At 48.6% G+C, this 12,752-nt stretch overlaps 1 long non-coding RNA gene across 1 annotated transcript in view; it reads right to left on the bottom strand.

Annotated features, from left to right (window-relative positions):
* Nucleotides 1-334: 334 nt before the first annotated feature.
* The window catches only part of LOC119563963, a 40,401-nt gene continuing 27,983 nt past the window's right edge, over nt 335-12,752 (bottom strand). The window contains exon 3 of the long non-coding RNA XR_005222768.1: nt 335-386. This is a non-coding gene — a long non-coding RNA (uncharacterized LOC119563963). The remainder of the gene's footprint in view (nt 387-12,752) is intronic.

The following is a 12,752-nucleotide window of genomic DNA, read 5'->3' as shown; positions in this document are numbered from 1 at the left end:
TGGCAGTCTGTGCTCCAGCTGCCTTTGCTGCAGCTCAACCATACACTGGAGCATACTAGTTTGGTCCTCCAGCAGCCTCAGCATTGAATCCTGCCTCCTCTCATCACGCTGCCACCACATTCGAGCTTCAGCCCTCTCTTCAGCCCGCCACTTACTCTCTTCAGCCCGCCACTTACTCTCTTCAGCCCGCCACCTCTCCTCCCGGTCATTTTGTTCTTTCCTGCACTCTGACATTATTTGCCTCCACACATTCGTCTGTGCTCTGTCAGTGTGGGAGGACAGCATGAGCTCGGAGAACATTTCATCTCGAGTGCGTTTTTTTTTCTTTTTAATCTTCACTAGCCTCTGGGAAGGAGAAGATCCTGTGATCATTGAAACACATGCAGCTGTTGGAGAAAAAAAAAGGGACAGCGGTATTTAAAAAGACACATTTTATAAAACACTGGCTACAGTCTTTCAGGGTAAACCTTGCTGTTAACATCACATACATAGCACATGTGCTTTCGTTACAAGGTTGCATTTTGCCCCCCCCCCACCGCGTGGCTACCCCCTCAACCCTCCCCCCTCCCTGTGGCTAACAGCGGGGAACATTTCTGTTCAGCCGCAGGCAAACAGCCCAGCAGGAATGGGCTCCTCTGAGTGTCCCCTGAAGAAAAGCACCCTATCGCAACCAGGTGACCATGGATTATATCTCACTCTCCTGAGGATAACACAGAGAGATAAAGAACGGATGTTGTTTGAACGCCAGCAAATATACACTGCAATGCTTTGTTGTACAATGATTCCCGAGTACGTGTTACTGGCCTGGAGTGGTAAAGTGTCCTACCATGAAGGACACAATAAGTCTGCCCTCCCCAGAAACCTTTTGCAAAGGCTTTGGGAGTATATCCAGGAGAGCCGCGAATGCCAGGGCAAAGTAATCCTTTCACATGCTTGCTTTTAAACCATGTATAGTATTTTAAAAGGTACACTCACCGGAATGTAAAAGGTAAAAAAGTTTAAAAGGTACACTTCTCCGCCTGCTGGGTCCAGGAGGCAGCCTTGGGTGGGTTCGGGGGGTACTGGCTCCAGGTCCAGGGTGAGAAACAGTTCCTGGCTGTCGGGAAAACCGGTTTCTCCGCTTGCTTGCTGTGAGCTATCTACAACCTCATCATCATCATCATCTTCTTCGTCCCCAAAACCTGCTTCCGTATTGCCTCCATCTCCATTGAAGGAGTCAAACAACACAGCTGGGGTAGTGGTGGCTGAACCCCCTAAAATGGCATGCAGCTCATCATAGAAGTGGCATGTTTGGGGCTCTGACCGGGAGCGGCCGTTCGCCTCTCTGGTTTTCTGGTAGGCTTGCCTCAGCTCCTTCAGTTTCACGCGGCACTGCTTTGGGTCCCTGTTATGGCCTCTGTCCTTCATGCCCTGGGAGATTTTGACAAAGGTTTTGGCATTTCGAAAACTGGAACGGAGTTCTGATAGCACGGATTCCTCTCCCCATACAGCGATCAGATCCCGTACCTCCCATTCGGTCCATGCTGGAGCTGTTTTGCGATTCTGAGACTCCATCATGGTCAGCTCTGCTGATGAGCTCTGCATGGTCACCTGCAGCTTGCCACGCTGGCCAAACAGGAAATGAGATTCAAAAGTTTGCGGGCCTTTTCCTGTCTACCTGGCCAGTGCATCTGAGTTGAGAGTGCTGTCCAGAGCGGTCAAAATGGAGCACTCTGGGATAGCTCCCGGAGGCCAATACCGTCGAATTGTGTCCACAGTACCCCAAATTCGACCCTGCAAGGCCGATTTAAGCGCTAATCCACTTGTCAGGGGTGGAGTAAGGAAATCGATTTTAAGAGCCCTTTAAGTCGAAATAAAGGGCTTCATCGTGTGGACGGGTGCAGGTTTACATCGATTTAATGCTGCTAAATTCGACCTAAAGTCCTACTGTAGACCAGGGCTAAGAAGTGTTTGTTAGCCAGCTGAAAAAGTACACAGACTTGATTCTTACAAATCTACAAGAACGATTGCTGGATTCTACTCAACCTCTATGTAGCTTTTACAGATCCCTGTCAATAAAACACCGACAGCTGAGTGGAATGAGGCACTACCAGCAACGGGGCTGCCATGTGCTCAGGCCAGAGTAGAGAATTTTGAACACAGAGTGGAAAATCATAGGACAAACAAATGAAAATTTAACTTCAACTTCTTCTTTATCGTCATGAGTCGTTCGACCCAATCTTTGTGCTTTGTTTCCTGCGATGAAAGAAGCAGGAATTCATCTCTTGCTACTCCCAGTCACAACAGCTACAGTTGATCATTCTTTTTCCTCATTGAATAGAATTTTGTATTCTGAAAGAAGTCACCTTTTGCCTGAATACGAGCAGATCATGAAGGACTGGAAGTACCGGACACACAAGAAGACACCAAAGAGTTGTGCAAAATTACAAGAAGAAACCAAGAAGGATGTAGATGTCGTGCTTCATAGTAGGCTTGAGTAGCCAACTTTAATTTCTGTGATGATTTTAAAATATGAGTTACATCTAATAAAATAATCTTGAAACATTTTTCAGCTTTTATTATAGTGCCATTCAGCCCCCCTTCACCCTCACGGTCTCAGCTCTCGTTGGCCCTCACACACACACACACACACACACACACACACACACGCGTATATTCGAACACCCCACCCCCCCATTTCAATTCCTGGGGAAAGTGCTGGGTCCCGTTGTCCCCCACCTGCACCTTTCAGAGGGACAGCGTGGGGATGGCTGGGGGAGGAGCCCCACCCTCCAGCCCACTGACATGAAGGCAGCGTTTGTGGAGGAGCTGCTGGGACCAGATGGGGAAACACAGGTGCTGCTCTGCTCCCATCCATTCTTTCCTGGATTCTTCCCCCCTCATTATTTAGCACCGAGGGACATCTGCCCAGAGGACTTATCCTTGCTTCTTAGGTGGCCCTGTATTTCTCCAGCGCAAACACCCCCCACACCCTCACCCACGCTGCCCATCAGCATCCTGACACTGCTGCAGCCTGAATCACCATGTAGCAGGTGTCCCGCAGCCCAGCTCTGATGCCGATTATTGTTACCACTGTTCAATGCTGATATTCCAGTGCACAAGCAGGGAGTGGGGGCCAGATCCTGCCATGGGGTGAAGTGCTGTCCCTGTGCTGCTCCAGCCAAAAGCCAGCTGGTAAGAGCCACCCGTCAGGGCTGTGGCAGTGGCCTGAGGAGACAGTCCCTGTCCCAGGGGGCTTAGAACCTACCAGATCACTTGCTTTTTGAAAACAAGGTCACTGTCAGACCCTGAGAATCTCCAAGCACGTAAAAAACACTCATTACTTGAGCTTCACAACCCCCCTGTGAGGCTGTAATCCTAATCCTAATCCCCAGGTCTTTTTCTGCAGAACTGCTGTTTAGCCAGTTGGTTCCCAGCCTGTGGCGGTGCATGGGATTCTTCCGTCCTAAATGCAGGACTCTGCACTTGTCCTTGTTGAATCTTATCAGATTTCTTTTGGCTCAATCCTACAATTTGTCTAGGTCCCTCTGGACCCTATCCCTACCCTCCAGCGTATCTACCTCTCCACCCAGCTTAGTGTCATCCATGAACTTGCTGAGGGTGCAATCATTCCCATCATCCAGATCATTCATGAAGATGTCATAACGTGATTTTGGTAATTAATTGATCTTTAAATATTCGTGGTAAATGGGCCCAATGGCCTGTGATGGGATGTTAGATGGGGTGGGATCTGAGTTACTACAGAAAATTCTTTCCTGGGTATCTTGCTGGTGAATCTTGCCCATATGCTCAGGGTTTAGCTGATCACCATATTTGGGGTCGGGAAGGAATTTTCCTCCAGGGCAGATTGGAAGAGGCCCTGGAGGTTTTTCGCCTTCCTCTGTAGCATGGGGCTCGGGTCACTTGCTGGAGGATTCTCTGCTCCTTGAAGTCTTTAAACCACGATTTGAGGACTTCAATAGCTCAGACATAGGTGAGAGGTTTTTCATAGGAGTGGGTGGGTGAGATTCTGTGGCCTGCGTTGTGCAGGAGGTCAGACTAGATGATCATGATGGTCCCTTCTGACCTTAGTATCTATGAATCTATGAATCTATGTTGAAGAAAACCGGCCCCAGGACCAACCGCTGGGGCACTCCGCTTGATACCGGCTGCCAAATAGACATCGAGCTGTTGATCACTACCTGTTGAGCCCGACAATCTAGCCAGCTTTCTATCAATCTTATAGTCCATTCATCCAATCCGTACTTTTTTAACTTGCTGGCAAGAATACTGTGGGAGACTGCACCAAAAGCTTTGCTAAAGTCAAGGTAAATTACATCCTGTGACGAAGTGGGACTGTTCTTAATGTTTCCTCTGAATATTGTGGGGGTGCCTCAGTTTCCCCTATGCAGTTCTTAAGTCTCTAGGTGGTGGGGTAAGGGTGTATAATCACTGCAGAGCCCTAGAGGGCATGTGTGTGCAGGAGTCTGGACACAGAGGATGGCCGACACCCTGTTTCCTGGCAACTGATGGCCTGGGCCCTTCCCCCCTCCAAGGTGAGAGCTGAAGGGTTGGAGAACAAAGGAATCAGGTGACCTCCTGGCCTGGGAAAGGGACAAAGCCCAGAGGAGGAGGGGCTGGAGGGAGTTTCAGTTTGGGGCTGGCTGGGACATGGAGTGAAGTGCAGAAGTGGTTGTCTGGCTCACTGCCCCCCAAAATGGACGCAGCTGAGGGGTCCTGTTCTCTTCACCTACAAGCTCTGTTTTAGACCATGTTCCTGTCGTCTAATAAACCTCTGTTTTACTGGCTGGCTGAGAGTCACGTCTGACTGCGGAGTTGGGGTGCAGGACCCTCTGGCTTCCCCAGGACCCCGCCTGAGCGGACTCGCTGTGGGAAGCGCACGGAGGGGCAGAGGAGGCTGAATGCTCCAAGGTCACACCCAGGAAGGTGGAAGCTGTGTGAGCTTTGTGTCCTGAAGACAGGCTGCTCACAGAAAGGCAGCTGCCCCAGAGTCCTGATTGGCTTCATGGGGAGCAGTTCCAGAACATCGCCCAGGGACTCCGTGACACATCCACCACTTTCCGCATATCCACAGAGCCAGTTATCTCATCATAGAAGGCAATCAGGTTGGTCAGGCATGACTTGCCCTTGGTGAATCCATGTTGACTCTTGCTGATCACCTTCCTCTCCTCCACGTGCTTCAAAATGGATTTCTTGAGGACCTGCTCTATGATTTTTCCAGGGACTGAGGTGAGGATGACTGGTCTGTAGGTCCCCAGATTCTTCTTCTTCCCTTTTTTAGAGATGGGCACTACATTAGCCTTTTTCCAATCATCCAGGACCTCCCCTGATCGCCACGAGTTTTCAAAGATAGTGGCCAATGGCTCTGCAATCACATCAGCCAAATCTTTTTCAGAGTCACTGCTTCCCAGGATAAAATCCCTCACTGTGTAAGTATGGCCCACATTCTTTTTTCCTAGATGTAGACATTTATATATATCCATATTAAAATGCATATTGTTTACTTGCACTCAGTTTACCAAATGACCCAGATCGCTCTGAATCTGTGACCTCTTAGTTATTTACCGCTTCCCCAATTTCTGTGTCATCTGCAAACTTTATCAGTGATGATTTTATGTTGTCTTCCAGGTCATTGATAAAAACATTAACTAGTGTTTCAGATGTCATTAGTATTTGTATTCTAGTAACACCTCCGGCCTCCTTTGTGTGTGGCCCTGTACAAATGCAGAGCAAGAGAAAGTCCTTGTTCTGGAGAGGCTGGGTCTCCGGGGGAAAGCTAAGCTGGTCTTAAGGCTGTGTCTTCACTAGAACCGCTGCAGCTGCACCACTGTAGTGCTTCCGTGAAGACGTTCACTACAGTGACAGGAGGGGCGCTCCCTTGCCGTAGTTAACCCACCTCACCAGGATATGGTAGCTCGGTCTGTTGATTTTTCACACCCCTGAGTGACGTAGCTGGAGCAACCTAACTTTTTAGTGTAGACCTGGCCAAAGGTGTCAATATAAACCAATGTAGGGCTGGTCTACACTGAAAAGTTACATCGACGTACCTATGTCTCTCAATGTTGTGAAAAACCACTTGAGAGACCTACTTAATCCAACCTAACCCCTAGTGCAGACAGTGCTAGGTCAGCAGAAGAATTCTTCCATCCACCGAGCTAGTCCGTCTCGGAGAAGTGGACGACCAACAGCAACGGGAGAGCCCCTCCTGTCACTGTAGTGAACGTCGTCACGGAAGCACTACAGCGCTGCAGCGATCGCGTAGTTATACCAGTGCAAGCCTGGGAGTGGACATTCTTGTTCGGGTTAAACGGGGCTTTCTTCTGTTTAACGCAGGCCATATCGACACTGACAATTTTTTTGCTGAAAGTTTGGTCAACAATCAAAAAGTGTTTAAAGAAAACCATTGTTGCATGTTCACATTGTCTTCATCTGTCAGCATAGCATGTCCACACGTGAGGCAGTCACATCAGCAGGAAGAGCAATGCACTGTGGGTAGCTGTCCCACAGTTCAACTCTCCATCCTATGCCGCTCGATGTTGTGGGAGACGGAGTAGATCGCAGCACATCATGGGTCCAGGCTCAATGTCCCATGGTGCAGTTCTTTCTGTCCCAGTATTCCATGTGCTTCCATCTTCAGTTTGCGGCATTTTTCAACATCCCTTGTTTTCTGCTCGGCCTGCCATCTCTGTCTACAGGCATGGATCCTGCGCTGGTCTCCAGTGCTCTGCTAGCTGTCACTAACACATTACGAATGGCAGCGGAGTTATTCTTGAAGTTACGAACGCAATGGTAGTCACAGTTGCCAGACGCGCTGTCCAGCCTGGATAGGGCAACATTAAATTACTATTGGCATTCATGGAACAGCTGAACATGGTGGATCATCGCTTTAGGGCTCTGGAAACTAGCACTAAGTGGTGGAATCGCATCAGAGTACAGTGCAGAGTACAGTGACTGCCATTTATTGCTGGACCCCATGGAAGACTTTTATGAGAGATGCCAATGCCCTAGAGAGACAGCCTCATCCTATGCCATTGAGTTAGAGGCCCTACAGCAAGCAGTAGAGAAGAAGCTCTGAGGCGGCCATCCTTCCCCTGATTGGGACTGTAAGTTGACACAGCAGTTCATGCAGGGCATCTGGGAGCGAGAAGTGTGCGACATGCTGGCACCTATGCAGCCTCGCTACATGACATTCCAACAGCTGGAAGGAGAACTGCGTCAGCTGGCCTGGGAGAGGAACGTAGAGGGTACAATGGATAGGCCAGCCCGGAGGATAAACAACATGCGGCAAGCTGCCCTGCCAGATGGTGCTGTGCAGGCTGCTCCTGAGAGGCCTCCAACCCTGCAGTACCCCAGATCATGTGATGCTGGAGGCAGTGAAGGGCCTAACTGGGCTAGTCCAAGAACTGACTCTCCTCCAGAGATAGAGCCATGGGAGAATGGGACAACTGGAGGTACAAGTACTGCGGCAAGTGCAATAGCGAGGACGACACCCCAAAATTCTAGATGGGGACATGGTCAAGGTACCCCTGATGTTAGTGTTCATGCCACCGTTGTGGACAAGAAGGCCACATAGCCAGGGGCTACCATCAACCTCCTCAGCCCCACCCCATGGCGCCAGGGCAAGTTGAGGCTCCCGCTTCTTTAAACTGCTAAAGACTGACACTGAGGTGCAGATGAAGGTCGTAGAGCTGGTGAGAAGTCCCCCAACAGCATCAGCGTGCAGAACTTCCCAGTGTACCATACCAGTTGCAACCTGGCATCCCAGCCTGGTGGGGCCCTTGAACGAAGAAACTGTGGAAGTGAATGGTATCCTGTGCAAGACTCTAATTGCTTCAGGGTCTTAGGTCACAACCAGCACAGAGGATTTCTGGAGAAACCACCCTACCCTGAGCAAGTTGCATCCCATGCCTGTAGATATCCTAATAGAGGGAGCCGTGGCCAAGGAGTCTCCCATCAAGGAGCAATCAAGTTAGATTTATCTTTTCTTTGCCGAACCAACAAGGGTGCCTGACCTGGTGGTGCCTGGGACGAAGTATTGCTAGGGAGTACTCATGCTGTTAGGGACAAATGTCATCCATACCAGTCGGCAGGATTTAGCTAACCAGTCCGGGAACTAATTCCCAGCCTGCCTGAAAGGAAAGTCATCAGTCTGGTATGCAGCCTACAAGCAAGTGGTCCCTGGCCAAGGGAGGCCATCCTTGAGATACACTGGCCAGTGGCCCATCTTGTTAAGAGCTGGAGAAGGAAGAAGTGAAGGCCCCCTGTGGTGCAGGGTGGGAACCATGCACTATTCTGGTAGGACCTGATTCTGAGACTCACCTTCCAGAAGACCTGAGGGTGGAGGAAGGTATAACAGATGTTGAATACGGGAAGGCTTATGTTTATCTGCAAAATGTAGGACAAACAACAACTGTAATAAAGAGGAACCAGCATTTAGCAATAGCTTCAGTAGTCTACAGCATGGCTAGCGTGAGCAGCAACATAAAATATTCTCCAGGACAAGCACTGAGGGAAGTGGCACAGGCCGATGCTGCTGTGCCAGAGGTGGACCTCAGTCAGGTAACTGTGCAGGACCCAGCTCATCTGAAGATATTGGAAGAATTGCTGCAGCGGAATGTAGACGTATTTTCTCAAAATGATCTTGACTTGGGCTGCACTTCTACAATCAAGCATGAGATACCCTTGATTGATACTATTCCTGTGAGGCAACCCTATCGGAGAATACCTCCAGCACAATACCAGGAGGTCCACAATCACTTGCAGGGGATGGTAGAAGCGGGAGCAATCAGACCGAGTCAAAGCCTTTATGCTTCACCAATGGTGGTGGCATGGAAGAAAGATGGTTCTATGCTTGACTACAGACAGCTGAATGTTAAAACCACTCAAAATGCATTTCCTCTGCCCTGTATCAAAGAAGCCCTGGATGCTCTAGGCGGAGCCTGATATTACTCCACACTCAGGATAGTGGCAGGAGGAAATGGCAGAGTAGGAAAAACCCAAAACCGCATTTATCACCCCTATGGGGCTGTTTGAATGTAATCGGATGCCTTTCAGTCTACAGAATGCCTCGGCTACCTTCCAGGGGCTGATGATGCATGTCTTGGGGGATTTAAACTTCTCAGCAGTACTGATTTACATTGATGATGTCATAGTGTTCTCCCGTACTTTTGAGGTGCATCTACAGCGCCTGGAGATGGCTTTTGATAGACTCCATCAACACGGTCTCAAGCTGAAGCCCAGGAATTGTCACTTGCTACGAGAAGAGCACATAGTGTTTGACAAGGTATTGCAACAGATACAAATAAGATACAGCAGGTGACGGATTGGAAGACCCCCTTCTAACAGGAAGGAAGTGTTACCGTTTCTTGGATTTACTGGCTATTACAGGAAATACATCAAAGGCTACTCCAAACTGATAGCCCCATTATTCAGATTAACTGCAGGTGAAGCCCAGACCAGAAGGAGAAATCAGAGGGGTCCCACTAAGATACCCAGTTTTGTTTGGACAGAGGAATGTGACCAGGCTTTCACAGAGCTGAAGACAAAGCTGACTACTGCACCAATATTGGGAAATGCTGATTACAGCCTACCATTCATACTCCAGACAGATGCAGCCACAGAGGGGCTAGGAGCCGTACTGGCTCAGGTCCAGTCAGGGAAGGAGAGGGTCATAGCTTATGCCAGCAGGGGCTTAACTCCCACAGAAAAAAATATCCCGTCCATAAGCTGGAGTTCTTGGCGTTAAGATGGGCGGCTGCAGATAAATTGAGAGACTATCTACTCGGGCACCAGTTTACGGTGCTGACTCAGAACAACTGCTACTGCTAAATTGGATGCAACTAGTCAAAGGTGGATGGCAAAGCTGGCAGAGTTCAACTTCAACTTAAAGTACCGGCCTGGGAGAAGTAATGCCAATGCTGATGGCCTGTCTCAGTTACCCTGGGAGGAGGTGACAACTGTTTCAAATGCTGGATGCAATGTGTCCTCCATAGCAACCCAGGGTGAATGCCAAAGGAATGCAACAGAGAGAACTCCACAGTCCAGGCATAGAATTAATCCCAGGCCTGCCTAAGGAAGAGTTGAGGAGGCTGCAGGAAAAGAATACCATAATCTCCTGAGTAAGGACCTACCTGCCCAGGCAATGGGCACCCAGGAGAGGCAGAAGGAAGAAACACCAGTGGGGACATTACTGAATCAATGGAAGTGATTACAGCTGGTAGAGGATCCTTTACAGGAGGACAACAATCCCGGGAGAGGGGCAGATCCAACAGGTGGTGCTGCCAGAGAAACTACAGAGAGAAGCGTTCAAAGCTCTGCACACGGACATGTGACACATGGGCATTGACCATACGGTGGATCTCATCCGCTCTCACTGTTATGGGAAAGACATGCAGTCCCCCATCCAGGGGTGGTGCCTCTCTTGCGAAAGGTGCTGCCTAAGAAAGAGAGGCATCTCTGAAGGCAGAGTTCCACTTACCTCAATCCACACCAGTAGGCCCCTGGAGCTAGTGTGCCTCAACTTTCTCACCCTGGAACCATCCTGGGGGGCATCGAGAATGTCCTTGTAGTCACTGACCATTTCACTGTTGGGGAGTTCAAAGAGCAGAACCATGGCCGATCACCCTCAAGGGAATGGGACTACTGAGTGGTTCAACCAAACACACTCATGGATATGCTGGGAACCCTGCATCCGGACCAAAAGGCGAACTGGAAGGACTATGTTGAGCCCATGACTCATGCCTATAACTGCACGCAGCATGCATCCAATGGGTTTTCCTCATTCTTCTTAATGTTTGGCTAGCACCCCAGGCTGATGGTAGATCTGGCCCTGGGTTTCCCCACGGGGGGGTGATGGGGTGGAGGTGGAGGAGTACATCTCCCAGCTAAGGGAATGCCTTGAGAGAGCATCTCATCAGGCTACACAGGCGTCTGAAGCCACCAAACTTCACCAGAAACAGGACTATGACTGCCAGACACGAGAAGCCCCACCGACCCCTGGAGACAGGGTGCTAGTAGCCAGGGAGAAGAAAGGAAGACAGAAACTGGGAGACAGATGGGAACCAATTCCCTATATTGTGATCAGAAGACCAGGGAACTTGCCTGTCTATACTGTACAGCCGGAATCAGGAGGAGGGGAGTAGGTGATACACTGTAACCAAATTACACCATGCATGTTTCTACCTATCGGTGGGGTCAATCAACCAGCAGACCAGGAGGTACGTGATAAATGGAGGGAGCCAAGCTGCGACTTGAGGGAAATTTCCCATTGGAGGCAGGGGCAGGGAAGGAACTTCCTGGGGGCTCTGTAGGTAGGCCAGGCTGCTATAGGGGAAAGAAAACCAGTAGGGGGGTGATGTACAAAGGGGATACCTGGGACATGGGGGATGGGCAGTGCAATGAAGGGGAGCCAGTGCTACATTGTACTGAGTCACAAGACCCAGACCCGACCGAGACCCAGACCATTTTGACTCAGACCCTCAGTACTCTGACCTGGAGGCAGAGGCAGATTTAGAGTTAGTGGGGCCTGTGCACAGCTTCATTTTTGGGGTGGGGGGACCCTTGGGACCCAGCCAAGAAAAAGAACATTCTCCCTCCGCCCCACCCATTTTTCATTCTTTTTTTTTCTTCCTCCTCCTCCTCCATTATAAGTAATAGGAAGTAAATGAAAATAAAATGAGGTACCTTGATTATTTTTTGTAGTCTAACTTTTTTTCACAGCCCACTTGAAAATTGCTGAGGGTCTCGGCGGACCACTTAATGATCTTTCCAAATGCTGTTTGTACCATTAGCTAACTATTGTAAAGTGCTTTGTATAAGAGCGCTTTCTAAAACAAAACTTAATAACCTTTCCTCGGTCCACCTGAATGGAGTTCTCGGACCACAGTTTGAGAACTTCTGGTCTAGAAGAAAGCTTATAATTGCATCACACTAAGGTGAAAAATGTGTACAAATAAAAAGTATAGATGACTCATGAATAGAAAAATAAAAGTTAACTTCCTCTGAAGAAATTTATTTGAAAAAAAAATTTATTCAGATAGCTTTTTTCTACACCTTTTCTTTACAAAATCGTCAATTAAGTCATCATAAGTAATATTTTGTAAAGAGGCACGTTCCATTGTCAATATTGCCGAACTTGTCACATGTTCCTGACTCATCGTATTTCACAAATAATTTTCACTTGTTTCAATACAGAAAAAGAACGTTCACCAGAAGCATTTGTGACAGGTATTGTTAAAAATATTTCCAGAATGGTTTCTACATTTGGAAAGTTTGCCTGCAAACCATCACATACAAGTCTATACAAATCAACTGATGATCTCGAAGCACAGCCCTCCTCATTTTCAATAAAATGAATGAAACATTTCACTTCATCTTCAAAAAGATTTGTGTCCATGTCCTCTCAGTAGAATTCACTTAATTTCTTACTGAAGTGGCTTTTAGCATTTTCATCAATACTCCTGTAAAAAAAACACACAAAATAAATCAACAGTTTCCTTTGGAGATTCACCTCTACTCTGCAATTGCACTATTATTGTGTAACCCTTCTGCCCGTCAGAGTTGGCAGCAACAAGGGCCGGGTTCAGTATCTAGGGGTTCCATTTCAATAACACTATGCAAAACCAGCTCGAGCTCCCACCTAGTGACCTGGGACAATTACATACCACCCTCCCAAGCACCTCTAAGAGGCAATACTTCCCCTCTCACAAGCACAGAGTCTGAGTGTAGCAAAAACCTTCTAATAAAGGAGGAAA

Source organism: Chelonia mydas, chromosome 18 (assembly GCF_015237465.2).
Source record: "Chelonia mydas isolate rCheMyd1 chromosome 18, rCheMyd1.pri.v2, whole genome shotgun sequence".
NCBI lineage: Eukaryota > Metazoa > Chordata > Testudines > Cheloniidae > Chelonia > Chelonia mydas.
This window is presented reverse-complemented; position numbering and strand designations above follow the sequence as displayed.